The sequence below is a fragment of the Ochotona curzoniae genome, unplaced genomic scaffold (genome assembly GCF_017591425.1).
Source record: "Ochotona curzoniae isolate NIBS_2020 unplaced genomic scaffold, NIBS_Ocur_1.0 contig_4064, whole genome shotgun sequence".
In the NCBI taxonomy this organism is placed as follows: domain Eukaryota; kingdom Metazoa; phylum Chordata; class Mammalia; order Lagomorpha; family Ochotonidae; genus Ochotona; species Ochotona curzoniae.
Genome location: NW_024466107.1, coordinates 397,869 through 412,358, shown reverse-complemented (window position 1 = coordinate 412,358; position 14,490 = coordinate 397,869). Strand labels below are relative to the sequence as shown.

The window sequence follows — 14,490 nt, the reverse complement described above, 5'->3', positions numbered from 1 at the left end:
GCTCTTTCTGCCACAGCTGTGCAGTTCAGCTTGTGTGTTGGGTTAGGTTCCCAAGATGTCCTTTTTTAAAAATAGAGAAAACTTACGTATGTATTTATTCTTCCCCAACAGAGTTGTAGAGTGTGTCATCAGTGTTAGGGAAAATCCATAAGGAAACATAAGTCAAGGACAGCAGTAGTCTTCTGTGGTGTTAATAACAAGTGTTTTAATTTTCTGCATTAAAACTTTATGGCTTATGTTTAATGACTTTTAAGACTTTATTTATTTAAAAAATTAGGTTTGTTTGAAAGGTAAAAACAGAGAGAGAGAGAGAGAGAAAGTGTGTCTTCCCTCTGCTGATTTTTTTCTCCAAAATGCCTAACGCAGGCAGTGCTGGCTCAGGCTACAGGCAGGAGCCCGGGACTCAGTGGAGGTCCCTGGGTGGCTGCGAGGCGGCAGATCCTTGAGCTGTCACTGCTGCCGTCCCGAGTGTGCTGTGGCAGAAGCAAAGGAGCCGTGCTGCAAAGCAGGCACCGTCCGGTGGAGCACAATGTCCTTAGCTGCATCCTAGCCACTACATCAGACACCTGCTGATAAAATGCACTTTGTCCTTGCCCCATAATCAATTGTATGTGTTTACTGAGCACAATGATTAAATTTTTATTGGAAAGGCACAGAAGTAGAAATTTTACATCTGCTAGTTGACTCCCCAAAGGAATGCAGCAGGTGGGGCTGACCCAGCGTGGAGCTGAAAGTTTGAAACGTCCCTGGTCTCCTACACAGGTGGCAGGGACCAAGCATCTACCACCTTTGTTGGGTGCATTAGCATAGCAGGTGGACTGGAAGTAGAGCAGCTGGGACTTTTAACCGGCACTCGTATGAAATGCCTGCATCTGGAGTGTTGCCTTACCCTGCCGTATCACGCCAGCCCCCAACAGATGTTTTCAAATGTGTTTACATTCTATAATGATCAAATCAAAGTAATTAGAACATTCCTGATCTTTACATTTATCATTTCATTCTGGTTATAGTACTCAAAATCTTCCAGCATTTTAAAACATGGTGTATACAAAGCCAGCCTTCTGGTGTAAATGAATAAAACCTCCCTTTATGATGTTGGGTTCCAACATGGGCCCCAGTTTGTATCCTGGATACTCCACTTCTGCCAAGCTCCCTGCTAATGGCCTGGGAAAAGCAGCAGAAGTAACCCACACTTTTGGTCCCCTGCTGTCATGTGGGAGTCCCATATGAAGCTTCTGGCTTGAGCCTGGCCTGGTACAGCCATTGCATCCATCCAGGGAGTGGCCCAGCAGATGGAAGATCTCTCTCTCTCTCTGTACCTTTCAAAGTAAAGAAATCTTGAGGCAAAAAAGTACAAGGTACGGTTGCTACCATAGTCCTCCTTCATGCAGAGTGATGCCAGCCTTGTTCCTTGGCTCTGCCACTTTGTGTCTCATGTGCTCCCCACCCTGGCCTCTTGTGACTGTCACTCTGCAAAAGAGTTGTCTCAGCTTCCACCCCTGAGTGCGGTCCATATGGCAGAGGTGGGGATATCAGCTAGTGAACTAACCCCTCCCCATTTCTTGTCCATCCCAGCATACAGGGGTGTCACTTCCCTGCCCTATTTCCATGGGTTTGCTTTCTTCTCTGACAAAACTGTTCCCCTCTTTTTACTGTATTAATCTGGAAACCCTGGGCTGCCTTTCTCCAGTCATCTCTTAGACTTTCCGTCCTAGTTGTCTCCATGCCCTGGGAGACAAGTGGCGTAATTTGCCCAGATGCTGCATCTGCCAAAGCCTGGAGCCAGCTGTTGTGTGGCTGGAGTCCTAAGCTGAGCCACTTGCTCCTCCAGGCCATGTTGCAGTGGAAGCTGCAGGGACCTGGCCTCGATCCATTTCAGAGTTTCTAGAATCATGCCTTCTAGCAGGCCTGTTGAGCTCACACTGCTGCCCTTCGCTACCCCTCAAGTTTTCTGTCTTCTCAAACGTCCCTGTGTTCTTTCTTTATGGAATGCTGGATTGTTGTTACCGTGACAACACATTCGGCTATGTTTTCCCAATGCTGACTTGTGCAGCTCGCTTGCAGAAGGTGATGCTGGTGAGATGACTGAGGAATTCACAGGACCTTCCACTTTCAGTGGGCTGTGCTTCATTTCAGAAACATCCCTGCCTTTCTCTTCTCATGCACACATGCAAGTTACTCTTGGCCTTAATCTCTTTGGCCAATGAAGAAGCAAAAAGGAGAAGCTTCTAATTCAGAAGAAGCACTGGCCGTTAGCTGTGGGCCATGCACGATTCTAGGCACAGAGGATGTAGAGCTGCACCCCAAAGACTTCTCTACACATGAAACTTGCATTCTTGAAGAGGACAGAGACAGTGAATGGATCAACTCAATGTGATGCCAGGTGGTGACAAATGGAGAAAAAGTACAGGCATTGCGAGGGGCTGGAGTGAGACCAGATGGCTGCATCAGGAGGTCACGGAAGGTTGTTCTAGTGACACTTAGTAGGGAGAGCTGAAAACTGAGGGATTGAGCCGTGGGACAGGAGGAAGCTACAAGTTCAAGGACTTGGGGCAGGAGCCTGCAGGACACTCTCGTGGACTTGCTGTGGGGTTTGTGCATTACCCTGAGGGGTTAGAATTCCTACTCAGCCAAGGTCTTTTGCTCTGAGACAGGAGGGCATGTGAGGTCATGTCCTAGGAAGGATACCATCTGCTCTGTGTTTTAAAGGAATCCTTCCAGCTGCTGTGTAAAAACAAAGCCAAAGTAGAAAGGCATGGCAGGTGGCCATTGTGGTGCCTCCGGTCACAGGCAGCAGTGGGTCTGTCCACGGTGGTCGCTGCTTGGTGAGATGGTGAGATCAGATTCTGACAGGTTTTGCAGATGGAGCGGGCCATGCGGAGGTAAGGGTAACGGGGGTCAAGGAGTGATAGAATGTTGATGTATTATAGTTGGTGAGGGGTAGGGAAGACCTCCCGACTGCGACATTTTGCACAAGGATCAGGATCTTCAGCTGGCTTGACACTTTATCCTTGGCCAAGGGCAGTCTTCTATAAAGTGACTTCTTTCCTCCCTTACCAAACGGCTTTTGACCATGTTGACTGATTCTTCATGAGCGAGTCAATGGGGGAGGATGTTGGTGAGTTACTAAGTAATCCTTTTGTTGATCCCCAGGACATTATGGTTGGGAAAGACTTAACTGAATATCTAGTTAAACGGCAAGCCACTGTTAAGTTTATCTGTAGTATCTTCAAAAACCCCTTGATGATGCTTAAGATGGCTTCATGTGCAAATGTGAACTGAGTGTGACAATACCAAATGCTTGTCAATGTGCTTGTGATTTACAGATGTTCAGCCAGTAGTAATTGAGTTGGATGACTTTTGGTTGAGTGTTAGATGTTGGCATTTTCTGAAACAGGTGGATGTCTTCTCCGTTTCCTGAGTTGGTGACCTGAATCGCAGCTCTCTCTCTCTGTTGGGATTAATATTTCCAGTATTTTCCACATAAGGAGACTTCAGTTGGGAAAAGACAAGAAGAGAAGGCAGTTAACCAGAATGTGACCTTTGCTCCCCGTCAATGAAGTCTGCATCGTGCAGAACTTTATAGCAGAGTCCCGCCAGGCAGTCCCTGCTGGGGTTCGCCCCCTTTCGTACTTCTGGCAGTGTGCAAACCAGTCCACACTCACGTTCTCAGCATTATGATGTCATCGTAAAATGTGGCTGTCTGATAACTGAGGAAGCCTTAGTAGACTGAAAAGACAGCTGAGTTTTCCTGAGTTGTTATTAAAATGTGAAACTGCCTCTTGCAGCAACAAGGGTGTCAGGGCTTTCGTATGTTCGAATGGAGATTGCCCTCAGCACACATGCCTATATACATGTATGTGCAAGGTGGAAGAGCAAGAGAGAAGAGAATGACCATCCATCTGCTGTTTCACTCCCTGCCTTATTCCAACAGCCTGGGCTGAGTCGGGCCGGAGCGGGTGAGTCACCGTGTGTAGGCCTCCCACGTGGGGGCAGGAATCCGAGTGCCCCACAGCTTTCCCAGGCGTGGTAGTAGAGCCAGGACTCGGACAGGTGTTCCGACACAGGATGCAGCTGTTGTGCACCATGGCTCGGCCTGCGGAGCCAGAATGCCAGCCCCTCCCTGAGTTGTTTGAGGAAGCACCTCCAAACAAAGTTAGCTCAGACTCCGTTATGTAGTTCTTGTCTTCCATAACTGGTTCGTTTCCCATCCTGGCCTGAACTGGTTCATTGAACGTGGAGCCTCTGGGCAGACAGATGGAGAAGATCTGAACGAGTGAAGTGGACTCCGCACCTCCTGACCGTGGAACGTTTGGTCCTCCTGGTGATGTCAGGGCTGGGTGGTAGTGGCAGTGTTGCGTGTGTCTCCCTCTGCGCTCCAACTCTACCTGGAGCCTTCCTCTTTGGTTCAAGGCGCTGTAAGAGATCAGGCCAAGCCTTTTCGGATATAGTTTCCTATTCACCTTCTCTTGTTCTTACTGCCCCATGGGACCTTGATGCTGCTATCTCCTAGGCAACTATCATCAAGGGGTATGTGATCGCGCCTGGAGAGGCCCAACATGCCCTTGGGCCAGCCTGGCTTGCACTTGCAGGGGGCTTGTTATCTCTTTCATAGTCTATCTTGCATTGGGTTCCTTCTTGGGGGTGTTTGAAGCTTATGGATTGCGGAGTTACCTTGACTTCTCTTCCCCTTTTGGCTACTCGTTGCCTGCCACCCAAGTCTGACCTGAAGGGCAGGCCGGGCACCTGCTGTGGGTGAGTGAGCACGTGGTTGCCACAGAGTCCTGTGCCTTGAAAGGATGGTGGGAACCGACAGGACTGGCTGCTCCCGGTGCACTTGTCTCCCTGGGGCTGCCTGCTCTACCCCTTGCTGACTGCTGGGTTTCCTGAATTAGCTGGGAGTTGTGAGGCCGCACAGCCACCTCTCCACTCACCTCCTCTTGCCCATGAACCATGACTTTCCATCATGACAGTGTCCTAATCAGAAAGGTGACCTCAGATAAATTGCAGCCTGGAAGCCATGAACCACTCTTTCCCTGTTTTTTTTTTTTTTAAAGATTTATTTATTTGTTATTAGTCAGATATACAGAGAGGAGAAGAGACAGAGAGGAAGATCTTCCATCTGATGATTCACTCCCCAAGTGAGCGCAACGGCTGGAGCTATGCCGGTCCGAAGCCAGGATCCATGAACTTCCTCAGGTCTCCCACGTGGGTGCAGGGTCCCAAGGCTTTGGGCCGTCCTCAACAGCTTTCCCAGGCCACAAGCAGGGAGCTGGATGGGAAGTGAAGCTGCCGGGATTAGAACCAGTGCCCATATGGGATCCCGGCGGCCTGTTTAAGGCGAGGGCTTTAGCCACTAGGCCACCACGCTGGGCCCTCTTCCCTCTTTTCTCCCCATCCTCACAGGGTTCTTGCCTTCCTCCCTAAACCCTGGAAGCACCTGTTTGCTGATCTCATCAAGCCATGATTTGAGACCCTGAAAGAAGCAAGTCCTTGTGACTTAGCAGGCTGGGGGAGGGAGGGTAAGGGAAAGCCACCTGCTATGTGGACCCTCTGCTCTGTGGACCTGCTGGAACCCACCCTCGCGCTCCCTCCCCCTGCTCGTGGACCTGCTGGAACCCACCCTCGCGCTCCCTCCCCCTGCTCGTGGACCTCCTGGAACCCACCCTCGCGCTCCCTCCCCCTGCTCGTGGACCTGCTGGAACCCACCCTCGCGCTCCCTCCCCCTGCTCGTGGACCTGCTGGAACCCACCCTCGCGCTCCCTCCCCCTGCTCGTGGACCTGCTGGAACCCACCCTCGCGCTCCCTCCCCCTGCTCTGTGGACCTGCTGGAACCCATCCTCGCGCTCCCTCCCCCTGCTCGTGGACCTGCTGGAACCCACCCTTGCGCTCCCTCCCTCTGCTCGTGGACCTGCTGGGCCTCAAGGACAACAGCGAATGCGAACAGTTTAGGTTGGACTTAATCCGTAGGCAAATCAGTAACTTTACACAAAGATACTCTCTCTTTTGTGTTCTCGGGAAAGCGGAGTGAATCACCGGAGAATGTGCTGTCTGGGGCTGCCGCAGGAAACGGGTCTGATGTTTTGAATTAGAGGGAGAGAGAAGCAGAAACCTCTGGCGCTCGCTCTGGTGTTCCTTTCGCCTCCCCTTCCCTTCCCTCAGATACAAGCTTGCAGAAGAATTTTCTTTCCCAGCCCGGTTTTTTCCTAAACTCAACCCTGCAGTGAAATGACGAGGCCATGTTAGACATGGAAATGAGTGCCGAGCCGCGGAAGTGGCGCTGTGGGCCTGTGAGCAAACGCTGCCAAGCAGCCCAGATCTGTGCTCCCTGCCCGTGCGTTAATTAGTAAATCAGAACCAAATGATGAACATAACCAAGTGCGTTCCGCAGATCTGTCACACGCAACTTTCCCAGCTTGCTTCTGTCTTTCCAACTTCATTGTCATATCCAGGGCTGGGGCACCCTAGAGCACCTGGAAAGATTGCGGTCTGCTCTGGACTCAGAAATAGAACTTGTTTCCCCAAAATTGTTCAAGTCAGGAGTATTTGTTTCTCTCAGAAGTTACACATGATTTTTTTTTTTAAAGAAAAGAAGATAGGAACAATAGGATACTGTCTCTCCAACCCTTGCTAAGCCCTTGGGACCTGTTTTCAAATCCCAGATCGAAAAGCTTCCTGGTGAGCTTGCTGGTGAATTCGTTTGTTGGAAGTTAGGAGGCAGTGCTTATTCTGATGAATACACAGTCAACCGAACTCAACACCCCCCCATGGCTGTTGCTCAGAAGGGACCAAGAGGCTTCATGGCCCCTGCAAAGGAAAGATCATTTCTGCTAGCAGGGCAGGGATGAGCATGCTGTTATGTTTTTGCAAGTTTAGGGGATCCAAGTTGTGTCTATTAAAGGAAAGCAATGAGCCTGTTCTGTTTGTGCACTTAGGCGCACAGCTGGAGCAGGCACCCCGACTACATGTTTTTCCATTCTCTTGTTCAGAACCCCTGGGCTCACAGCTTGCAGGTGGGGATCTGTGATGGTCATCAGTGATCACGTCTAGGGTTAGAACTGCAGCTCTTAGTTGAACCCTGGGGCGGCTCGAGGGTCTGTCCTTGACTGCTGCCAGGCTGGCCGGTGCTTGGTCAGCAGCAGTTATGCTCTGCCCTCCCTCAACAGATCTGTGCTGGTCACCTGCTGTGTGCCAGACGCTGTCTTGGGTCTTGGCAGTTTGAGCCAACAAAATGAAATTCTGTGTGCTGGAGGGAGTTGTGGCCCTCGAAGAGAGCTGCCTGTGTTTTGTTTCTGCCTCGGCCTTGGGTGAGAGGTGGAGTGGTGAAGCTGGAGGGCATGGGCAGATGCCCCCACCAGGAATGCGTGCTGGCCCTGCTCCCTGGAGCTTGGAAGAGAGGCTGGAAGGAATCATGAGAAAGGACTCTCCCCACCTCCCCTTGCTTGGCACAGGCAGTGCTGTGCCTTGAACAATAACAGGTCATCTGATGCAGTGTAATTTGATAGGAATATGAACCGCTGGGAACCAAAGCAAGGAATTGGCCTGTCAGTTACTTTTTACTTTCAAAACTTGAATGCTTCGTGAAAGCCAATAGCTCCATTGTCATGGTAGGCAGTCCACTGTGAAGAAAGGCAGGGATTTTGTGTTTATTTAAGCTGCCACCCAGTGAGCAGAACCCTAGCCCGACACAGCTCAGCACTCGCTCAAGGGCTGCCTTTGTGTCTTAAGCATTGTCCAGGCCTGGTTCTCTACCACTTCCAGACACGTTGATAGAAACAATAGAGTATATTGACCAAGGAAGGGTATATGTGAAAAAAATCTTGATGGTCAGGAGCCTGGTCAGTGAGACTGTTAATGGAAAGAGGGTGTCATCCAGTGCCTTGTGGCCTGTTGGATGTTGGCAGTGCATCTAGGGACCTAGGATATCCTCTATTCCCTGTGCCTCATGGACAGGGGTCACCACCCCACTTGCAGAGGCTGCTTACCACATGGTCAGATGTGCCCTCCTATGATAAAGCCAAGCTATCTGTGTTTCTGGATTGTGTGGCCACTGTGCAGCAGCTTCCAGAGAACAAGAATAGTTAACTCCCCTGACCTAGCTAACAGGATATACTTGCAGTATTTCTATCCTTTGTCATCAGCCATGGATCCCCTTTTTTGACATATATATTTGAAAGGCAGAGAGTACAGGAGAGAGACAGACAGGCACACAGACACACACAGAGAGAGGGAGAGGCAGAGGGAGAGAATATGAGACTATCTTTCATTCACTGGTCATTTTCCAAATGGCTGCAATGACCTGGGCTGGACCGGGCTGAAGCCGGGAGTCTGTAACTTCATCTAAGTCTCTTGTATGGGTGCAGAGTCCCAAACACTGGGTTATCTTCCGCTACTTTCTCAGGTGCATTAGCAGGGAGCTTGATCAGAAATGGAACAGCCGGGACTCAAATGGGTACTCCGAGGTGGGATGCTGCTACTGTAAGCAGTAGGCAGTGTGGGTCCTGGCACCATGTTCTTCCTGGCATGTCAGACTCCAGAGCTGACAGCTGTGTGACGTGGGAGTCCTCCCAGTTTTCAACTGTCCCAAAGTTGCATCTGTCAAGAAGTTTTCTATCCCACCCACACTTCTTCATCCTCTTCTTCACTTAACTGTCCATCTAAAGCTTCTTTCTGTTTCTCCCTCAATCTCTGTGCAGCTCCCCTGTAACCTTGCTTCTTCTTGGACTGAGCTGTTGCTGCGTGAGTCTAGCTGTGCACTCAGCAGTCTGCCACAGTTGGCCTAGGGGACAGGGTGCTTGGCTCATCACCCTTGCATTTGTGGCCAACTGCATAAAGTGATGAGCCATCAGCAGCTGTTCCAGCACTGCTTCTGGAGAGCAGGTGCTGGGAAGGGAAGAAGAGCAAAGGAGAATCGGGAGGTACATCTCACAGAGTGGAAGGCAATCACACTTCACTGAAGCCAAAAGTGGGAAGAACCCATGGGCCTGCCAGAGGGATGGTGGGTATGTGAGATATTCCTTAGACTGGGCGGGGGCAGTGCTGAGAGATACTCACATATGGACGAACCTGGGGAATGTGGTGCTGGATGAAAGCCATGAAGGGACAGGCATTGGATATGACCATTGTCTCATCACTTGGGATGCCTGCATCTCATATTGCAGTCCCTGGATTAGAGTCCAACCTCTGCTTCTGATGCAGCGATATGCCTCCTAGGTTGCAGTAAGTGTTGATTCCAGTGCTTGGTCTCTGCCACCTGTGTGGGAGACAGATTGAGTCCCTGGTTCCTAGCTTCAGCCTGGCCCTGACTGTTGCAGTCAACTGGGGAGCCACCAGCAGCCGGAGCATTCTCTTTCCCCCTTCTCCATCTCCCTGGCTTATAATAAGTAATTCCTTTTATTAAAAATACCCAGAATAGGTAACCCTAGGGACAGGGAATGGTTACCAGAGCCTGGGAGAAGAGGTGTGCTGAACTACTAGGTAAGCATAGGGATGGAGAATGGATTAACGATTACCAGGACCTGGAAGGAGGGGTGAGGTGAACTACTAGGTAACCACAGGGACAGAAAATAGATGAATGGTTATCAGGACAGAAGAAGGTGTGGTGAGATACTAGGTAACCACAGGAATGGAGAATGGATGAATGGTTATCAGGGCCTGGGAGAAAGTGTGGTGAGATACTAGGCAACCACAGGGATGGAGAATGGATGAATGGTTATCAGGGCCTGGGAGAAGGTGTGGTGAGATACTAGGTAACCACAGACACAGAGAGTGGATGAATGGTTTCCAGGGCCTGGGAGAAGAGGTATGTGTTTTCTTCCAGGATACTGGGCGCATTAGGGATCCAGTTGGAGGCAGTGGTTGTACTATATTGTAAGTGTACAAAGCCACTGAGTTGTCTAATGTAGTCAGTTGCAGGCCATGCAAATTTAATTTCAAAAAGAAAGGAGGATAGTGACAGAAGTCTTTTATCTGAGCTAGGGATGTGCTTTAGAAATCGACTCTGATGTCCAGATGTGTGCTGACCTTGAGGTATGGCTGAAGCATACATGAAGTGCTTTGATTGGATTATTTTTTGCCTTGCTTTTTAAAATGCACTATGCTTGGAGCTAGCATCCTAAATTAGAGTGCAAAGCAGTGTGCAATTTGTTGTTCTGGGTCAGCGGAGTCCTTGCATAGCACAATAAATCCAAGCAGGTGTGTTGGGCAGCCCTCCCTTCCCACCCCACTCACTGTTTGCATGCTAGTCAATGGCTCCTGGGTGTGTCTGGGGAGAGAGGCTGAGGCTGGAGTGAGAAACCACAGCTCCATCCTGCTTCTGCGTGCCCCAAAGGGGATAGTGCGGATCCCAGGAGAGAGCGTGCAACTGGTCCAGTCTGCAGCTCATACTTTCATTCAACACACGTCCTTGAGCACGATGTACTAAACTCTCCACTGGGACGATGGAGGTACCCACGACATGCATGGCCTGGTCCTTGAGGGGCTTGTTGTCTGACAGGTGGTCGTTTGAGCATCAGGAAGGGGAATGACACTGATGTTGGGGGAGCGTGGAGTTGACATATCACCTGGGAGTGGGTTCTGGAAGGGGGCCTGCCTTCCAGCCCTAGACTAGATGTTTGTGTCCTCCCTTTCCTCTAGTTCACCTACTGAAACCTGATCCCACACGTGCTGGGATTAAGAGGTGAGACTGGCAGGTAGTTAGCAGTTGAGGATGGAGCCCTTACTGGATCCAGGCCCTTATAAAAGGGACCCCAGGGAGCAGCCTCATTCTTTCTGCCACATGAAGACACAATACAAACACAGCTATTTTGTGAGCCAGGAGATGAGAGACACAGTAGCGGCCAGTGCTTTGAAGGTGAACTTCCAGCTTTCAGAAGCATGAGCAAGCCATTCGTGTTGTCTCTCCACATCACCCAGACTATGGCACTCAGCTGAGGCAGCTAGAATGGACTAAGACTGTAACCCATTAAGAACTGCATGCACTAACGATTCACACTGGATGAAAATGTGGTTTTTTTAAACGTCATTTATTTGAAAGAGTTACAGAGAAAGGGAAAGTGAGAGAGATCTTCCACCCACCCACTTACTCCCCAGATGGTCATGATGGCCAGAGCTGGGTCAGTCCAAAGCTGGAAGCCAGAAGCTTCTTCTGCATCTCCCACATGGGTCCAGGACACAAGAATTTGAAGCATCCTCCATTGCTTTCCCAGGCCAATGTCAGGCCTGGGTTAGCGGAACTGCTGGAAGCCAAGCCAGCACCCATTTGGGATGCTGGTGCTATAGGTGGAGCATAGCTTGATACACCACTGTGCCAGCCCTGAAAACACATTTTTTAAAAAGAGTTTCAGTTGTTTGGTTTTTTTTTCCATCAAAACATTAATGACTACAGGAGAAGTAACTTTGATGTGCTTTGTAAATTATGTTTATTTAGGATGAACTAGAGGCACTGAAGCATTTTCAAATCCAGGGGCCTATAAAGGTCCTAACCCTTTGGTGCAGGAGAGGGGATGATCATTCAGAGGGAGAGGACACTCGTGAGTGAGGCAAGGGCATGTGGCCCTGCGGAGCACAGTGGGAAAAGCAAAAAAAAAAAATGAGTCGCTCCCGAAAGGAGAGTTGGTGGCAGGGCTAGAGAAGCAGTCAGGGCCCCAAGCAGCCTTGCCACAGGACATATTTGCAACACTGGCATCCCGTTTCAGAGCCTCACTCCTGATCCAGCTCCTTGCTGATGCGCCTGGGGAAGCAGTGGCTAATGGTGCAGTTGCTTGGCCTCCCAGCGGAAGACCAGGATGGAATTTCAGGTTCCTGATCTTGCCCTAGCCCAGTTTCAGTTATTGCAACCATCTGGGAGAGTGCCAGCAGATGGAAGATTCTCTGTGTCTTTCTCTCCCTCTCTCCTCTCTGCCCTCTCCCTGAGTGTGCAACTCTGTTTGGTTTTGTTTGGTTTTTGAAGGTAAATCTGAGGCAGGTGAGCAGTGTAGAGGAGGGAACAGAGCTCGCAGGCTTGCAGGCCATCGAGGAGGGTGCTGGCTTAGTGACAGTCTTGCAGTGATGAAAATGTTCAATGACGTTTTTTCCAATTTAGTGTCTGCCAGTCACATGTGACTCCTGAGCACTTTAAACGTGGCTAGGGGAACTGAATGTTGGATCTGTTGAAGTGGTGACCTGTGGGGGTGGCTACTGTATGGGATAGCGCAGCTCTGGGGAGTCAGCAGATTTGGGGAATGGGCCAGTTTGGAGCCACAAGGTAAACAGAAGCATTGAGATGCATTTTTGTTCATGTTTACCTCAAGTTCAAGGGGTTTCTGGAGGAAGAAGTGGAGCTGACAGGAAGTTAAACACATCCCTTCAAGTAGAGTGCTGGAGATGGAAAGTTGGGAGGAATCAACATAAGGACAGGGTTGGAATCCTGAGAGAGTGACACAGGGAAGCCACTCCACTGCCTTTGGCCTCAGGTGGCTGCTGTTTGGGTGGTGGTGATCAGATCTGCTCCACCTTCTGGGAGCACTCTGGGAGTCATGAGAGAGAATCTATGAGAAGGCTTTGAGAAGTCTTCAGACATTACGCAGGTTTGACAGCATCTTTAGGGGTTGGAAGGAATGTGTCCCCAGTGCCACTTTCCAAATATAAAAGATAAGGCAGAGACCTGGAATTCTGGAAGTACTGCAGAGTGGATAATCTGCAGAGCATCCTGCCAAAGCCGACCAAGTCCAGGATAAACCAGAGCAAATGCGCGTCGAACGGAAATGTCGGGGACCGTCTCGGATGAGATCCCTGTGAGCAACAAGCATCAAGGCCCGCACTCTTGATCCCAGCTCAGGCCGGGACAAAGTTAGGGGAGCAGCCCCTGAGGTTCCCTCATGAGGTGGAGACGCTCAGAAGAGGATAGAGTGGTCCCACGTCCCGAGTGCTTGTCACAAAAGCAGATGCACTTTTTGAAGAAAAGAGGCCGTCAGTCATTTGAACATTGAAGATGAATCTCGATTTAAAAATTACCTACAAAATAACCTTCCAACACACAAAGGAAAAATACTGCCAAGATAAACATCATTAGAGGGGTGGGAGAACATGAAGATTGAGGACCACACAGGGTTCACACAGTGGAGAGCGGACACCAAGTTAGCAATGTAGACAGCTGCAGACACACAGAAGCAACAAATTCTAGTGTAATAAGGAATAATAACTGTAGGATGATTGGCTATTGAAAGTGAGCAGATAAAACAACACACAGCTATTGGGATTTTTTTTTAAACTCAAGTAGAAAACTAATTGGTGGATCAAAGTGTGTGCTAAGCAGTGAAAGAATTGGTGAGCTTATAGGGAGATTTGAAGAAATTGCTGTTCCCAGAGACAAGGAGATGAATGCAGCGAAAGACGCGGAGACGAAGACGCTAAAGCATCTGGTTTGTCTGCCACTTGTGAAAATGTCCCTAAAGAGATTGGAGCTGAGTCCCTACTTGATGAGCTAGTAGTCTAACTCCCTGATGGAAGATGTTAAAGAACGTCCAAAGGACCGTGGAAGTGTGTATCAGAAAAAGGTTTTAAAATGCATGAGTTTCGTGTTTTTTTTTTTTTACACCAAAATAAATGTAATCTAATGACATTAGTTTTCCATGGACGTCTTGAAGCCTCTTCATAAGAATCAAAAGACATAGCAAGTGGTGATGTGATCCGAGTGGAATTAGGAACACATGGCCAGGCACACTGGAGTGAAACTGCCTCATTGGGGGACAGCGACACCCCAAGAACCTCCAGAGAAACCAAGTCCTCAACGAGAAACAGTTCCCCTCTGCAAGGGACGCAGACTCCAGCCGTGCTCGGTCCCAGCTCCGCCATGACTGCTCTGTTTCTCCTGAGCCTGTGCGTTCTGTGTTTTGACTGGAGATGTTGCGCTGTTTCTTAAGCGGGGAAGGTGTGTTCTATGTGTGGCTCTTTGCAAGTGTGGTCTGCCTGCCTCTGCAGGGCAGGCTTTGTCAGTGAGCAAGCGTGTGGCTGGCCGGCGTCAGGACACCATGAGGCAGCTGAGAGTGCGCGGGCTCCGTGACGTGCAGATCTGTTCTCGGTGCTGCCCAGGTTGGCTGCCTGCCTCCAGCTGAGCTGCAGGTGCTCAGCGCTCCTCAGGGTCGTCCCCTCCTAACGTGACAGTGCACCTATGGACTGAAGTCTAACATGGTTCTAAGATGATTTTTGAAATTAATGACTTGACTAACTTTTACTACGGATGATGCTTTGTAGGTGTGTAACTTTGGTCCCAAAGCTCCTTATTTTTGTAGATTTTATTTAACTGACAAAAACATTGTTCACGTGTGTGGCATACCTGGTGATGTTTGGGTACAATGCACAATGTTCCTCCAGACTAACCCTATTTGTTCCCGCTGACATTAGACATTTTCTAATAGTAGAAACATTTGAAATCCTCTCTTCTGGTCAGGGAAATACATATTAACAGCATCTACAGCCACCTCACTGTGCAACAGAGCACCAGGCCCTCTT

General features: G+C 49.7%; 1 protein-coding gene across 1 annotated transcript in view; it reads left to right on the top strand.

The window, feature by feature from the left end:
• The window catches only part of BMP6 (bone morphogenetic protein 6), a 153,207-nt gene that overhangs the window by 101,962 nt on the left and 36,755 nt on the right, over positions 1-14,490 (top strand). The window lies entirely within an intron of this gene.